The following is a 14466-nucleotide window of genomic DNA, read 5'->3' on the forward strand; positions in this document are numbered from 1 at the left end:
ATGTAAAATAGCTTTTTAAAATGCTTTGTAATGACAGCAGCAAGATTTGTACTGCTTGGACCTTAGAAGAAGGGGTAGCCTAGGGTTGCCACCTCATCCCTTTAAACCCAAACATATATTAATAACACAGGTTCTTTGGCTAATTAAGATGGTAATTTAAACTCACTTTGTGCTTTATCTGCATTAAGATAGCCTCAGAACCTGTGTAAAGTGATACTAAACCCAGGACCCTGCATTCACTATATCTGGTCTCCCACAGTACACACTACATGTAAATGCAGTAATTTTAGTAAATATAAACTACTAAATACCTTTTTTTCATCAGCAGTTAGAGCAGTCTTGTGACTCCAGCAGAGCACATGTTAAAGCTTGTTGGAAGAGTTTTCTTTAGGAGGATGTGAAAGTTATGAACCTCTGTCTGGACAGTGCTGATTGGCTCTGTGCTGATCACATACACTCTCCCAAGAAAAAAAAAAAACCTCTAGCAATACACACCAAACTGAGCATGTGCATGTGACTACGGATTCAGTCTGTATCAGGTGGTCATTTCAACAAGAGGAGAGGCAGACAAGAAAGGATCAAACATCCTTTTTACACAGTGCAGTGGATTAACCCCTTAGGTTCCACAGTGAGTATAACAAGCATGCTTTACTGCACATACAGACTGATTTTACTGTTGTGGGTTTAGTAACACTTTAATGTGTTCAGGTTGAAAGGGATGAGGTGGCAACCGTAGGGTAGCCCCTGAAAGCTAGTCCTGAAAAAGTAACGGTTAGTGCAAATTAAAAAAAAAAAGATAACACATGATTATCCAGCTGTATTGTTGCAATTGTACTAATACGGCTACAATCACTTCAAGCATGAGATGTAAAATAGGACAGGAACCAATGTCTCCGGTTAAAGTACTGTAAGCTTTAAGATTTCAATGTAATTGACATATGTCCTTTCTGTCCCCAGGGATGGCAAATAATGAGACGCATGTAGTTCCCCACCTCTGACTCAGTCATCAAGCTGTCCTTGTGACGTGCACTAAGCTCCTGTGTGTCTGCCAGTCCAGGTCTGTGCTTGTTTGCAGCTGTTCACTTGACTGCTAATTGAAACCTTTATTTGAGCATTTGAGTGATACTAGTTGTCTTATGTTTGCCTCCTGTTTCTAAAAAGCAACTGATCTTTTCAAACCTGCTACTGAACTGAAGAAACCAAGCGACATCCTACCTGACACATACATCTGCTTTGGTAAGTTTCCTTTCAGTGCCTGTCACTTATTGCCTTATTACAGCTCTGCTTTCTGGCAGCATTACATAGGTCCTGGATTATTTCTCTTTATTTTTCTGTACTTCTTGCCACTGTCATTAGGAGACACGGAAAAAGCTTCCTTCTACGTTTATTCCTGTTATTTAGGGTTTTGATGTGCAAAGTTTTTTTTTTTTTTTTTTCTTTTTTTTTTGTCACTAGTGTAAGAATAGGTCAAAAAATAACTTTTGCTGTTATGGATATATGGATTATAAAAGATGCCTGTTATAAAACAAAAAATGTGGAATGAGTTAATGCATATTGCCATATATTTTTTTTTTTTAGACACATTGCTCTGTGTTTATGACGGTCTACCCAACCAAATGAACGTGTATGATGTGTTGCATAGGACACAATGAAAATGATGTATTTGCTCATATCTGTGCATTTTGCCTATGTTAGAAATCAATGCATAGCATAAGAAACTGCTACCCTTTTGTGGTTGTGCACTATCTGAGTTTTTAATTTATTCAATATGTGTATGCAACAACCCATAACAATTTATCAGCAATAATGATATTACTAAGGCAGTTGTTAAGTGAAATCTGATTACTGTGGGCTGCTGCACTTTACTTACCATGTATACTTTTTTTGCTGACTTATTCAAAAGAAGTATCTTTTGTGTGTGTGTATTTATATTGTATGTATAATTTTGGAACTATTCAAACAGTAGTGATGTGCAGTAATCTACAGTATCAAATAAAGAAATTGCTTTTATTATATCAGTATAGTAGTACTTGGGCTATTGATCAAGTCTGGGTGTAAAATTCAATGGGTGCCCCACTTGTCCTCTCTGAATGTCAGATATTTGACTTAAAGAAAAAATTTGGGCAAAATTTTTATTTTCCCATGCAGTGGGGCTGTGCCCACACTGCATAGGTTAAATGCTCATTTTTGTCCAGGGGCTCAGAAAGTAAAGATATACTTACCTGATCCTCCGAACGCAAGACCAGTCCCCTCCGCTGCTGCCCCCCCGCACGCTAGCAGTCTTCTGAATGGGCTGTTCCTGATGCAATCATGCCCATAGACCAGCTCCAGATGTGAGGACGGTAGGAACAGTCCACAGCTGGATGTGGGGGAGCTCAAATTTTTGGAGCATCAGAGGAATGGGTAAGTATAGCTTTACCCTGAGCCCCTAGACAAAACGAGCAATTAACCCATGCACAGGAACAGCCTCACTGCACAGGAAAATAACATTTTTAACTGGATGGCTGCTTTAAACTGTAACTAAAGGCAAAATGTGTTTTTTTTTTTTTTTTTTTCTGTATAGTTAATGGGACAGCTCTACAGATAATAGATAATATACTGAAAGTCCAGTACAGGTGACAGCACTATCGGAATGGTTTTCCTATGACTGCCGCAGCTGGTGGAAGCTACGTGATTAGAATCAATATGCTCTTTCCCCTCTCATCCCCTGATGGTGTCCTGTCACTATAGTCCATATGGTCCCATCAGCGGTGAACCAGTATGCAGGTATATGAACGTCACTCACTCCACTATGCACCCTTACACGTTATGCCTTCATGGTTTTGTCAGAGGGTGTGTGGGGTGGTGACAGAGGATGTAGAGGAGGAAAGAGAGAGAGAGCTAAAAAGGAAAAGAGAACATTAGGGGAGGGTATCTACAATCTCAGTGGTGTAGATCTCACTACAGAGGTAATTAGACTTCTAGATAAAGGCCTAAAATTTGCCCCCAAGAAAAACATTAATTAATAAACGTATGTAAACTTACAAAAGCTCATTAGACAAATCAATATACAGAAATATTTCATTTCTAACCCAAAAGGTAGGTCAAATACCCAAACAATGTTCAATTCTAGAATAGTTCATAGTGAATTGAAAAATAAATCTACATTTAATCCTCAAATTAAGGATAATTAATTCATAGAGGTTTTTAATAGAATGGTCTCAGAGGATTTGAATAAAATTAACATTAATAAACATAGGGAACCTACATATATTAGGAAGGGTATTAAAAGCATAGAGGAGAAGTGTGATGTGATCATACATCCAGCAGACAAATAGGGGGGATAGTGTTGTTGTCCAAAGATTATTACATCCAAGAAATGGAGGGATTATTGGGGGATGCAAATAACTACCACATTCTTGCACAGATCCAACATCTAAATATAAAAAGGAGTTACAAAAACTAATAAAAGGATTGGATAAAAACGTTCTAAATAAAAAGGAATGGGAGTATCTTGTACCAGAAACCTGTAGGATCTCTATCATATACCATGTCCCACAAATTCTGCTGACAGGACCATACGGACTATAGTCACAGGACACCATCAGGGGATGAGAGGGAAGAGAGCATATTGATTCCAATCACGGAGCTTCCACCAGCTGCAGCAGTCAGAGGAAAACCATTCCAATACAGCTGTCATCTGTAGTGCACCAGGAACGTGCACTTTATTTGTGAATGTTGTTTTTAATTTATTCCAATAACGTTTATATATGGGGACACACTATGTTAGATTCTCTCTTTTATATATTGTTTATATTGGAATCCTTTACATTGGAACTTTGGAGGACTCATACCTGACGGATATTCCCTTAACCCAGGGATAATGGGGTTAAAGGCGTGATAAGACTGAAGTTCAGTAGGTCTAACCATCAGATGAGAGGCTGAAGGTGAAGGTTCCTCACCAGTGGTGATTCCTGTCTGTTTTTCTGAGCACTTGGACGGAAGGGAACTTTTTTAAAACAGCTGATTGAGACTTTATTTGAACATTATATATGCTATTGTGATGAATGTTTGTTACACTATTATTATGATACTTTTATAATATGCATTCAGTAAGTATCCTGATATGTACATAGAATTTGTTATATTAATTCTTCTGGACTATCAGTATATTCTCTGTAGCGCTGTCCCATTAACTATACTGTCCGTTAGATATGTGTGATCATATGAGGACATAGCGGCAGCAGATTGTTTCATTCATTTATTGCTATTGTATCAGGACTGCGCACAGGTTGATCTTAACTAAAAATGATTTTTTTTTTTTGTGTGGATCAAGTAGAGTTTTTAACTGGAGTGCTGCTTTAAACTATAACTAAAGCCAAACATGTTTTTTTTTTGTTTTGTTTTTTGGGTGGTGAAGGGTTATAAACACTGTCAGGTTTTATTGCTGAGGCTTTTATTACTAAATTCCTAGTTAAATTGATCACAGAGCCAACATGATTCAGGGATCACAGAATTCCCCCTTCATCAGGGCTTGAAATGGGCTGCATGAAGCATCTGCAAACAGGTAGTGTGCTTCATTAATTGCCTGATTTGAAAACCGTATACTTTGTATTGATTGCAGCGTATATTAATTCCCACTTCAAGCCCTTATGAAGGGGGTGCTCTTTGACCCCTGAAATGCATTGGCTCTATTTTGGAACAAAAATTCATATCTGGAAGACTAACTTCTAGTGTAGTGGTTCAGATTAACTTCTTTACAAACCAGGGAAACTGGAAATCTTTTGGCATAGAGAAACTGCCATCTCAGAATCCAAATACCTTATCCAATCAGTACTACTACTCCTATAGCAACTGGATGATCCTAGAGTTTCAGCACTACCCTTCAACTTCCAATAGGTTTTTTTTGCTGTCTGTGTCCACATTACTTGCCATTGAAATGAATAAATGCACAAGTGCTAAACACGGCTAGCGCTTAGGTGCGTTTATATGCTTTTTTGATGTGTTTTGCATTTTTTTGGTCAAAGCGTTCCTCCCCTGAATGCATTCTTCTACATTCAGGAGAGTGATTTTTAACTGCCCCTAAATGTTGCTGCTGTTAAACTCTAGCAGAAGCCTATGCGTGCATGGACACAGACTTTTATTGAGTTGACTTTAGAGCCTTTGCCATAAAACACCAAAAGCGCCTAAACTCATGTTTAGGAGCAGCAGTGTACATGAGGCCTTACTTATCTCTAGCAGAGCTCTAAATTTGCATTTTTTTTTTTCCAATTTCATTCATTTTTTGTCATTACCACCCAGCAGCTCATGTAAACAAATAGGCAGGAAGGCTTGGAGTAAAAAAAGATTGCAGGTTTAGCGTTCAGAAGATGCTCAAGCTCAATCCTCCATATTGCCTGGAACAAGAGTAAAGGTAAATCCAAAATTTCAAATCCTCACCAGAGCAGGAATAGAAAGGGAAATCTCCCTATATAGACACAGACTGCTAAAAAAAAAAATGGTTTTAACCTCCCCATGCTATCCAGAATGGCTTATACGTTAACTATATTTTCAATACTTTGTTCCTGCAGTGTTACAAGGCAGTGTACATGTCTAATCTCCTCTGTCAGGGTCTAATACAAGAGACAGGTGCAGGTAATGAGCTTGCATATTTTGTCTGGCATTGATCTGTTTTTTGAGACCATGAATGGCACTCTCTCCTTCTGCAGGTCCACCTGTCAGGTTTTTCAGGTGGACCTGTCAGAAGCTCCATGCATGTGAATGTAGATGGATGCGACCAAGTCATTGGTTAGATAATGATACACTTAACTCCTATATTTACCGAAAGCGCGCTGGTAGATCAAAGAAAGCAGCTGGCAGAAACAATTAGACAAATTGTGTACAACTTTGTATAAATAAATTGCCACGCTAAATCAAACTACATAAATCAACCTAAATTCAATCCTGTGCAGATGACACAATATATGTCAAAAAAGAAAAGAAACAGTACATACATAAATCTATACAAAAAATATTTCAGGAAATGTCCTAGACATCAGAAAAATGAAAATCCCAGTAACGTTGTGCAACATAGTAAGAAAGTCCTTGGGCTTCCACACATCTTCCAAACACCAGAGTGCACCGTCATCATATATTTCAAGGACATCCTACCAGAGCATGTGGACTGTTTTTTGGACAGAAAAAGAGTCAGGCATATGTTTAAATCATCTATAATTGATCTCATAACTCCTCAGCATCTCCATATATAGCCATCAGGAGTGAATATCCCGTTTTGAAGTCTGCTTCACACCACTCCTCAAAATCAATCGAATACTACATCCAATAGTGCTAGATGTCATTCGTGGCATGAAAAAGAAGTGAGGAAACTTGCATAGTGTGAAACCATAGATGCATGTTTATTAAAAAAGATAATATCGCCACTCACATGTCAATCATAAAAACGCTTAAAAATTTATAATACCAGCAACGGGAGCTGATCTAGACTGTTTCTTTGTAGTAACCAGCGTGATGACGTCATGAGCAGTATTCTTCATTTCTAAGCATTTTTATGATTAATGACATGTGAGTGGATATACACTGCTCAAAAAATTAAAGGAACACTTTTTAATCAGAGTATAGCATCAAGTCAATTAAACTCCTGGGATATTGATCTGGTCAGTTAAGTAGCCGAGGGGGTTATTAATCAGTTTCAGCTGCTTTGGTGTTAATGAAATTAACAGGTGCACTAGGTGAGCAATAATGAGACAACCCCAAAACAGGAATGGTTTTACAGGTGAAGTCCACTGACATTTTTTTTCCCTACTCCTCTTTTCTGATTGTTTTTCACTAGTTTTGCATTTGGCTTGGGTCAGTGTCACTACTGGTAGCATGAGGCGATACCTGGACCCTACAGAGGTTGCACAGGCAGTCTAACTCCTCCAGGATGGCATATCAATACGTGCCATTGCCAGAAGGTTTGCTGTGTCTCCCAGCACAGTCTCGAGCATGGAGGAGATTCTAGGAGACAGGCAGTTATTCTAGGAGAGCTGGACAGGGCGTAGAAGGTCCTTAACCCATCAGCAGGACCAGTATGTGCTCCTTGGTGTAAGGAGGAACAGAATGAGCACTGCCAGAGCCCTACGAAATGACCTCCAGCAGGCCACTGGTGTGAATGTCTCTGACCAAACAATAAGAAACAGACTTCATGAGGGTGGCCTGAGAGCCTGACATCCTCCAGTGGGCCCTGTGCTCACTGCCCGGCACCATAGAGCTTGATTGGCATTTGCCAATGAACACCAGAATTGGCAGATCTGCCATTGGCACCCTGTGCTTTTCACAGATGGGAGCAGGTTCACCCTGAGCACATGTGACAGATGTGAAAGGGTCTGGAGAAGCTGTGGAGAACATTATGCTGCCTGTAACATCGTTCAGCATGACCGTTTTGGTTGTGGGTCAGAGATGGTCTGGGGAGGCATATCCATGGAGGGACGCACACACCTCTACAGGCTAGACAATAGTACCCTGACTACCATTAGGTATTGGGATGAAATCCTTGGACCCATTGTCAGACCCTACACTAATGCAGTGGGTCCTGGGTTCCGTCTGGGGCACGACAATGCCCGCCTCGTGTGGCAAAGGTGTGCAGACTATTCCTGGAGGATGAAGGAATTGATACCATTGAATGACCCCCATGCTCGCCTGACCTAAATCCAATAGACAATCTCTAGGGTATCCTGTTACGGTCCATCTGACGATGCCAGGTTGCACCTCAGACTGTCCAGGAGCTCAGTGATGCCCTGGTCCAGATCTAGGAGGAAATACCCCAGGACACCATTCGTTGTCTCATTAGGAGCATGCTCCGACGTTGTCAGGCATGCATACAAGCATGTGGGGGCCATACAAACTACTGAGTACCATTTTGAGTTGCTGCAATGAAATTTCAGGAAAATTGACTAGCCTGCTGCATCATTTTTTTCACTTTGATTTTTGGGGTGTCTTTCAATTCAGTCCTCTGGAGGTTGATCATTTTCATTTCCATCAAAAGATGGGGCATCCTTATAATGTTCATAACAAATTACCCAGTCCATATCAGTATAGATATCCAGCATGAGATTTTTCCTCATTGTGATCTGATGTGTTTTAAAAGTGTTCCTTTTAATTTTTTTGGGCAGTGTATTATTTTTTTTTAATAAACATGCATCTATGGTTTTGCATGCGTTTTCTCACTTCTTTTTCATGCCATGACTTACATCTATTGGATGTAGTATTCTTCTGATTTTGAGGAAAGGTGTAGAGATTTCAAACGGGATATTAACTCCTGATGGCTATATATGGAGAAGCTGAGGAGGTATGAGATCCATTACAGATGAATTAAACATATGCCTTTCCGACTTTTTTTCTGTCCAAAAAACAGTCCACATGCTCTGGTAGGAGTCCTTGAAATGTATGGTGACGGTGCACTCTGGTGTTTGGAAGACGTGTGGATGCTCAAGGACTTTCTTATGTTGTACAACATCACTTGGATTTTCATTTTTCTGTTGTCTAGGACTTTTGATTTCATGAAATTATTTTAATATATATTTACGTATGCACTGTTTCTTTTCTTCTTTGCCATTGTGCCATATGGTGTCACCTACACAGGATTGCGTGCAGGTCACTTTATGTAATTTGATTTAGTCAGGCAAGTTATCTTTACCAAATGATATACAATTGTCTGAATGATAACCTTTTTTCATTATAGTATCCATTTCCTTTAGGACCACATTTCATTGTACCTTTACCGTGATGCACATTTAACATATGGACATTAGTGCAATGCATAGAGGTGCCATTAATTTTGAGTGTCATCCTAAAGTGCATAAATAAGAATATTATACTAAAGTACATACCTACCGTCCCACAATGTATTTGCATTTTAGTGCAGGAAAACACAGAGATGTGAGCCAACTATGTGTTATGATGCGGTGCGTTATTCAAAATGGTGCAAATCCATTTTTTCCATAAGCTGAGGTGGGCTGACAGCCTATTCAGGATGAACCTAATGTAGAACACCTCAATGTATGAAAGTGCATGTGCTCAGGGGCGGACTGACAACTCATGGGGCCCCCGGGCAATAGGGGATCACAGGGCCCCTGTGTCCTCGCCCACGCTCAAACCACACCCAAGAAAGCATATGAAAGTGCCAGGGGCATCTCATGGGGTCCCCTACTGACCCCAGGCCCTCGGGCACTGCCCGAGAGCCCGAATATTCAGTCCGCCCCTGCATGTGCTAACACAAAATGGGCCCTTTCTGTTGGAATCTGACATGCTTTAAACTTTTTTTTCTTCGTCATTGCAATATATTTCCTGAACATTATAGAAATGTTCAGAGTGCAGCTGGGAATCTCTGAGATCTTAAACGCCAGAAGCTAAATGTCTGTTTCTGGTTGTCTTTTCCACAGCCAAGCTGATCTGTCACCTGTAATCATCTCCAGCATGCTTGCTTTTTGTCTGAGCAATCCATGCAAAAAGTCTGGCTCTGGTCAAACAGAATGTTTGTTTGTTTTGGGATCTTGTATGTGAGTGGTGATTATGATTTGATGTGCTTTCATGAATACACACAATCTATAGAGTTCAATGGTAACGTGCCTAAAACCCAACTCCCCTAAAATACACTGCACAGATGTGAACCAGTCCTAACCCTAGGGTCACACTTATGTGTTTTCTGCAGAAACACACTACAGTCCATTTAACATGATTTCCTATGGGACATGTTCACATCTCCGTGTTTTCACCCGGTGCGTTTTTGAAAGGGTCAGGGACTTTTTTAATGCAAAAAGCTGTGTTTTTGGTTCTATAGACTTCAAATGAAACGCTGCAGAAAAGCATGTAGTGCGTTTTTGATGCGTTTTTTGCTTTTTTTTTCTTGTTCCAAGGAGAAAAAGCAAAACGCAGCAAAAATGCAAGTACCAAAATGCACTGCAGAAACGGATCAGACGCAAACTGCATAGGTGTGAACCTAGGGTAAGACTAAGCTCACACTTGTGCATCTGCCTTTTCTCTGTTTTGCTTTTTTTTAGGTGTTTGTACACGTTTTTTCATGTTTTGTTTTTTAATCTTGTGACTCCCTCCCCCTCCCTTCTATCAGAATACACTGAACAGTGCTGCAGCCATTGGTTGAAAGCACTAATCGAATGCTGGTTTTCCAGCATGACTATTTAACAGAAGCCGGTTGTTCCTGCTGAACCGGCTAATTTTCAGACTGTGTATACCCTACTTAACTCTGAATTTTTCAGTCTCCATCAGCCTACTAAAGGCTGAAGGATTCATTTACAAAACTGAGAAAAAAAAAAAAAGAACTTAGGCTACGTTCACACTAGCGTTGTGTGCAGGCGGCAGAGAGGCATTTGGGAAGCGTTTTTACCGCTTCCCAAACGCCTCAGACAGTTCTGCACATTGCAGCACATGGTGCTGTTCTAACGGGAGCGTTAGCATCGCATTGCGGCAAAACAGACGCCTCTGGTCGAGTCAGGAGGCGTTGAAGCTTCCTATTCTAGTCTATGGTGCCGCTCCGCAAACGCCCGGCCGGCATTTGCGACGCGGTTGCGGGGCGTTTGCGGAGTTGTAACAGCATTTAAACTTCATTACAGGCGTTTGTGGGGCGTTTTTAACACTCGGCAAATGCCTAGCAACCGCCGCTAAACCGCGCATGTGGCGTTTGCCGAGCGTTAAAAAACGCTCCGCAAACGCCGGACCAACGCTTGCCAAGCGCTATAGGGGCGTTTGGCAAGCGTTGGTAAAACAGTCAAGTGTGAACGAGTCCTTAATGTGTTCCTTCATTCATTGTAGAGTATAATTTTGAGCCCACTGCTGCTCGTAAAAAGGAGTAGCAGTCATTGTTTGGTCCCCATGGGTCCAGGAGCAATTGCTTCCTCTGCATCTGTTAGTTTCCTCTCTGTTAGCTACACCCTAAGGACTGGTGCAAACATTTGCACATTAGGTACAGTGCATTTTATACAAGTTGTGTTTACATGCATTGTAGGTGTGTTTTGCAAGCTTTACTATTGAACTTTATATAATGAATGTTTTTATTTATTTATTTCAGGTACTTTATAGAGCACTGTCCATTTACGCAGCACTTCACATATATATTGCACATTCATATCAGTCCCTAACCCTCAAGGGGCGTACAATCTAAGGTCCCTAACTAACATTCATACATACACATAGACACTACCAGCATGTATTTAGAGTGTGGGAGGAAACCAGAGTACCTGGAGGAAACCCACGCAGGCACAGGGAGAACATGCAAATTCCAGGCAGGTGGTGCTGTGTTTGGGATTCGAACCAATGACCCTAGTACTGCCAGGCAGAAGGGCTAACCATTTAGCCACTGTGCTGCCCATGTTTTGATGAGAACACATTAAAAATGCTTCAAGATTTTTTTTTTTCTTAAACTATCTAAAATGCACTGGTGTGAATGGGCCCCAAGGGCCTGTTTAATCAAAATGCATTTTACATAGTTCATTGTATTTATGTATTCTAGGCTCTTGTATATGGCTCATTGGTAATGATTGTCAAATGCACCTAAAGTGCATATTTAATGAAGCACACTAACAACACACCTCACCTAAACCACAAAGGTGTGAGCTAGCCCATAGCAATCGGTAACAGAAGTCCATTGAATGCACTTCAATAAGAATATACATATAGGATAGTGTGTGTGTTAGGCTTTTAGTATCACTTTAACCCTGTAAGTGCTGCACCACAATGCAATTATGTGAATTGCACGTGGTTACAAGGTTTTGGTGTGGCCCCATTCTCTTAAGTGGGTTGTAAGCAGAGGTACTGTCGGGTAAAATTTTTGTTGCTGTGTTTATGGAACTTTGAGAGCTGTTTAAGGGGGGAAGTAAAAATACAGCTCACTCTTCTCCTTTTTACTTCCCCTTGATCATAAGTGTACAGGGGCCCTTTCATTTTATTAAAAAGCAGTCCTTGAGGAATGAGTCCTTGAGAATGAGGGGTCATTCACACCAGGTGCACTGAGCTGCAGACTCAATGCAAGGGCACAGAAAAATCAACTGTTCTCTATGTGCCCTATTCACACCATACAAGTGTGTTGATATGTATTCTGGAATATGTAGATATGCTGCATTTTTCTGCAATGTAACGCACAAAATCAAGTGTCAACGCCAAGCACCTAAAACTCCAAAAAATGTTGTTAGTATTTTGACCCTTGATTTGTCCTGTACATAAAGCTTTTAAAAATGCGTTTCAACAGACATGCTTTAAGACGTGTACATTCTGTGGGGTTTTACGTGCCTTGTGGTGCCAACAAGCCCTGATTTTTGCCTAGGCTGAACTGAACCTTTCTCCTGCAGACAAGAAGGAGCATTTCCACATTTTCCCCAGTGATAGCAATAATGTAAAATGGGGTACACACTATGAGAAAATCGTAAGAAAAATTCCGTATGAGGAATGATCACTCGATTTTCGTATCGTTTGTGTACACGGCTTTCAACATTAATGTGTACTGTTTTCATACAGTAAAAATCAGATATGAAAGAATGGGTATGATCAGGAACAAACAAACAATATACGCTACAACCTTTCTATGTCAAACAAAAAAAAATCCTTTATTGTTTGAGAATTTTTGTACAGGTTCAAATATCGAGGAAAACCAGACGATCACTTGCCTAAATGACTCGGTCAAGTACGCCCAGCTTGCAAGCCATAAAATGAGAGGGAGATCTGTGTGTGTAGATAGTTATTTACATGACTGTGAGGTCTGAGCCAATATCTTAATACAAAAAGTAGATACTGACCCTGGTTAGTGCCTGAACAAAATAGGTGTCAGCCTACTGGGGGAGAAGGCATTGTGATCTCTGCAACTTGTAAGTGTTACAATTACATCAAGTGTTACAATTAATCATTGCTTAAAATAAAAAAAAATGACTCTAGTGCACTTTAAATATAACTAAAAGCAAAATATATATTTTCTTTAATTTGGATAAAGTGGTGAGGGGGAGAACCTCTCTTGGGTTTTATTTGTGTCTTTTAGGGAGATTCATCCTTTTTAAAGCTGGCCATACATGAATCAAAATTCGGCCAGTTCAGTAGGTATCAGTTGAATTTTGATTCATGTTTGGTCCCTGTGGTTAAATAGAAGTCAATCTATTTTCCCCACTCGAGTTTTTGGAGGTGACTGCAGGCAAGCTTCTTGCCTACTGACAATGGGCCCTGGCATCTGACGGGTCTCTGTTCAATGGGAGGACCTTTTTACTTTGGATTCAATTCCATGTATCCCCAAAACAGACTGACTCTGAGAACTGGAGGACGAGCATTCAGATTAGGGGTCTCTGTGCCCAAACCGGCATTGACAGCTTCAACTACCCTCTCTCCCCCCCACCCCCCACTCAAAACAACCTGATGCTGAGGACTCTTGCTGTAATCTGTTTAACAAGGTGTGATGTGTTTGTCCCAATGTTAATTGATTTAATTGCGTCGCCTATTGCTTGGTCCTTCTGGAGGTTCCTATATGATGGGATTAATCTGGTACAGGGGTGGACTGACAACTCATGGGGCCCCTTGGGCAATAGGGGATCATGGGGCCACTGTGTCCTTGCCCAAACTCAAAAAAGCCTATGAAAAAGGTACCAGGGGCATCTCATGGGGCCCCCTACTGACCCCGGGCCCTCGGGCAGTGCCCGGGTTATCAAATGGTCAGTCAGCCCTTGGTCTGGTGTCAACTATACTTCTTTACTCAGTGTGGGGTGTTTACCCAATGTGTAATATTTGGTTTTATTATTCATGGGGGGACTGCCCCTATTTGTGAAGTGAATAAAACCTATTCAATAAAGAGTAACCGTTTTGGCATCTAAGCTAGTGTCTCCTAGTCTTTGGTGCGATGCCCGGCTATAATATCTTGGTTCTGTGTCCCAGCAGCAAGGAAGCAGTTCTTGGACGGAAGCGCACAAGCGAAGTGCTAGGCAGTCCATCACAGCAAGCTATAACCTGCAACACTGATGGAAAGTCTCCCTGCTGTCAGAATGCAATAGCTCAGAAGGGAGGATTTCCCCATCCACCTTGAATGTGTGGATGAGGAAATCTGGTCAGTTTTTTAATTCAACACACTGAAAAAAACGGACTCCTCCCATCTGCTATCTTTTATTGTCACCAGTTTCACCGAGACAGTGAATATAGATCCAAGATTTGCAGTTGCCACCAAAACAGGAATATTGGGGGAATCATCCATCCATTGTTCTCATGACCGATTTCTCTCCCATTGGATAGATATCCTCTCACTTCCTGTTGAATCTACAGGAAAGGAACTGTAGGTAAATCTCTCTGAGACATGGTTGGTTATAGGAAAAATCTGACACAAACATTATATTCAAATAACTGCAAAATGAAATCCATAATGCCATATTTATTAAAGCTTTCCCATCAGGTTTTTAAAGCTCCAGTCCCATTGCGTCTTTGCAGTATATCTTCCTACACAATGTTCTTAAATACATAATACATGACTTG

The 14466-nt window shown here is 40.7% G+C and overlaps 1 protein-coding gene across 1 annotated transcript in view; it reads left to right on the forward strand.

The window, feature by feature from the left end:
- Positions 1-968: 968 nt before the first annotated feature.
- RPH3AL (rabphilin 3A like (without C2 domains)) overlaps positions 969-14466 on the forward strand; it is a 186771-nt gene continuing 173273 nt past the window's right edge. Inside the window, exon 1 of the mRNA XM_089664526.1 lies at positions 969-1236. The gene's annotated coding sequence lies outside the window, so the exon portion shown is untranslated. The remainder of the gene's footprint in view (positions 1237-14466) is intronic.

The sequence above is a fragment of the Staurois parvus genome, unplaced genomic scaffold, assembly GCF_062004578.1.
Source record: "Staurois parvus isolate SC_StPar_1 unplaced genomic scaffold, SC_StPar_1.0 ptg001932l, whole genome shotgun sequence".
Classification (NCBI taxonomy): Eukaryota; Metazoa; Chordata; class Amphibia; order Anura; family Ranidae; genus Staurois; species Staurois parvus.